Source organism: Octodon degus, unplaced genomic scaffold (assembly GCF_000260255.1).
Source record: "Octodon degus isolate 3935 unplaced genomic scaffold, OctDeg1.0 scaffold00170, whole genome shotgun sequence".
NCBI classification, from domain to species: domain Eukaryota; kingdom Metazoa; phylum Chordata; class Mammalia; order Rodentia; family Octodontidae; genus Octodon; species Octodon degus.
Window position 1 is genome coordinate 440,968 of NW_004524746.1, and position 3,473 is coordinate 444,440.

The 3,473-nt window shown below is 45.1% G+C and overlaps 1 pseudogene; it reads left to right on the forward strand.

Annotated features, from left to right (window-relative positions):
- Positions 1 to 352: 352 nt before the first annotated feature.
- Positions 353 to 2,669, forward strand: LOC101577663 (annotated as a pseudogene).
- The last annotated feature ends 804 nt before the right edge of the window (positions 2,670 to 3,473 follow it).

Sequence of the window (3,473 nt, forward strand, 5' to 3'; positions counted from 1 at the left end):
TTAGCTTCTCCTCTGGACTTTTAGCAACTGAGATTTGGAGACCAAATGTTAGAGTGATAGATGGGATAAAAGGATAGCAACTATTTTGACCCCAGCCTTTTCAGGTCAATGAGGACTCTTGACACTATGCTGTGATATTCTGTAAATCATTCGAGTCCCTAACATTCTGTTCAAGGAGATTATGGGGCCACAGAGGAAAGTGATCAATGATGTCCAAGAAGAATCACCTGGAGAAAAAATGTCTCTTGAGCTTTCACAAAAAGCACATTGGTCAAGCAATAGGTGTAACTCATCCATATGGCTGACAATTGCAGGAGGTCTAAGAAGGAGAGTGCTGCAGCCGAGCGGCGCAATGGCCCCAGTCATGTAGCCGACTAAGATCCAGTTCGCACAGCAGCTAGTATCCAGCGAGAAGGGTGTCCGCGACCTAAAAGTGAAGAAATTGTGCCAGTACTTGAGCGTGAAGATGCAAAGGGAGACAGGAGGTTTCAGTCAAGAAGAATTCCTAAAATTATGGAAAGGACTCTTCTACTGCATGTGGGTGCAGGATGAACTCCGCCTACAGGAAGAGGTTGCAAACATAATTTCTCAGCTCATCCACGTTGTTAACAACACAGAAGCTCAACACTTGTTCATTCAGACTTCTGGAAAATGATGAATCCAGAGTGGAAGGAGATAGACAATCTATGCCTGGACAAATACTATATGCTGACCCGCCTGGGCCTGAGGCAGTCCTTTGATGTTCTGAAGCAAAGCAACTGGCAAGAAAGCTAAATCCAGTTTTTCCTAGATGTCCTGATGAAAGGGCTCCTGTGTCCTGAGAGTCAGTCCCCTGATGACATGAGGTTCCACTTCACTGACATTTACCTGGACAAACTGTCCAGGGTCAGAGGTCAAGAGATGTTGGTTGATCAGAACTTCAAGTTTATTGACCCATTCTGCAGGACTGTCGCCAAGACCTTTAAGGAGCACATCCTGTTACAGACAATAGCTAAGGGTGTCTTTGAAGTCATCATAAATCAGTCTTCATTAGTACTTGAAGAGACAGTGGAGGAAGAGAAAATAAATGGGGTTGATGGTGACTTTTGTGAAGAAGAAATTGCTGGAAATGAGACACTGCAAAAAAAAAAAGCCATGAGGAACAAGGCAGCACTGGGCAAGCACCACTCTAGGAGAGATGGAGTCAGTGGTGACAGAGAAAGTAATGACTGAAGCTCTCAAGGACATGGGGCAGCTTCTCCAGTTTGACTATAAGACCACTGCTGACCGACTCCTAGAAATAACCAGCAGGAAAAACATCCCTCCCATCAACTGGAAGCACCTTTGCAAACTAATCAAGAGGTTCCAGGACCTCTCTGAAGCTTCTTGTTCTGGGGTGAAGCATGGAAAAGATGCAACTCATGCACAGAGCTCAGGGAAGATTGAGATCTCAGACATAGGCAGAGCTGAGAGTGTCGCTCTGGTTCTCACAGATGGTGCATCTGCACTTGGTTTCCATGAGGAGTTTTCTGGAGATGAAAATGACCATGCCTTTAGCCGAAGAAGAAAGAAGAAAAAAAGAAAGAAATCTTTCAAGTCAGCTGAGCTGGAGATGGAAGGGGGAAACAAAGGCAGTCTTGTTGAGGATAAGGACAGTGAAGACAGCTTTCAGAGGAGAAAGAGGAAAGAGAGGAAGAGGATCATGTCCAGCACAAGAACTGTGACCCCAGCAATGTAGCCACCTCCTTAGAACAGAGCAAGAATGATGAGGCCTGGGCTGCAGAGGCTGACCCCAGCTCTGGAGACAGGGGCAGCTTGGAGCTACCCTGTACTGCCACTGGGCAGAGCAAAAGGAAGCGACAGAAGAACAGGAGCCTGAGGGCACAGGGGGAGCCATGGAAAGCCACAGTGTTGCGCTCTGAGGACAGTGGGATTCTTCTAGTCCCTGCTACCTGAGCTTCCCCAACTGAGGGAGCCCAAGCCCCTAAAACAAAGCAAAAACTCTCAGCTGTCCCTGTCAATAGAAGGGGACTGGTCCTACTGGCTTGGCCTCAAGCACAAAATGAAAGAAATGATGGCCAGTCCACCCTACCCCAGTGTAGGAGGCCTCATCACAAGAAGGCAGAGCCAGGAAGCCATAACCTCTGCCCTTTATCCAACCAGAAAACAGCAGTCTCAAAGAAAAGGAAGAAGATGAAGGAGGTGTCAAATTTGGTGGAAAGTAACAGTGTCCTGAGGTCCTGGGTCAGGCAGTTCCAGGCTTTGAGAAGCAACAGAACCCTCACCTCTTTGAGGAAACCACTGAGGACTGAAAATGACTTTGTGAAGTTCAGTACTCCCATCTTACCAAAACCTCTGTTCTTTATAAAATCAGGAAGCACCTCTGCTGCCTGTCTTCCAGGTGCTGTCATCCAGCCAAAAAAACCTCAAACAGCTCCAAGAAAGTCACCTTTGGGCTGAACAGGAATATGACAGCAGAGTATAGAAGACAAGAAGAAGACAAGAAGACAGACAAGAGTATCCTGGTCAGCCCCACAGGCCCATGCAGCGTGGTCTTCAACTCTGAGCAGAGATCCCTCCATGGAGTGCTGAAGACACCTGCCAGCTAGCCTACCAGTGCCTTCCTGGGGGCCAGGACACCACTGGTCACCACTCCAATGAGAAGGCCAAAAGCCATGGACTTCTTCTGAGTGCACAGAGTCCACTTTTACAAAACTGCTTTTGTACAGAGTATTCTATAAATTATAAATTTAAAAAAAAGATCTAACAGGTGCTATACATGGTTCCAAGGTAAATCCTGGTGCGATTTAACTGACCTTGTTAGATAGCAAAAGGTTAATTTTTCTATATATACATGTCTCACCTCTACTTGGCCTTAACCATCCAGCAGAAAAATATAACCATGAGATGTAAAAGACAATGATATAATAATATGTTAACTGTAAAAAGCTCAAATCACTAACAACTTCTGGCAATTTCCAGCTGTACTGATAACTCACTACTATTATGGACTATTACACCCTATAGGGTCAAACTGTTAAATACAAGTACCAAAAATCTTTGGACTGGCACCTCGAATTAAAAGGTCTTCTTAAGATTTCTCCAAACACTGCTTCTCCAACTACAATGGAGAACCCATCACTGACACAACAAAACAAAAAAGGGAGATATGTTGGGAGACACTGAATCTAGAAATTGATTATCTATGTGATGACATGATGAGTCTTCATTGCCTAAAGCGGTCAAACTACCTCAATCTTGAGAGAAAAATCCTGCCTGGACCGTGTGGGTTATTTGCGAGGCAACTTTGTGTTTTGCAACTCTCTAAAGGTATAAATACAGGCCCTTAGTATTCTTTTGGTGGGGGAGGTCTCTGTAAGACTTGGTCCACCACCTGACATCAGCTAGTATCTCTTATATTTATTTCTTCAATCCTCTCAGTGTTCTCCCAGGGACTACCAAAAGACCAATAGATCTCTACACTATGTAGATGA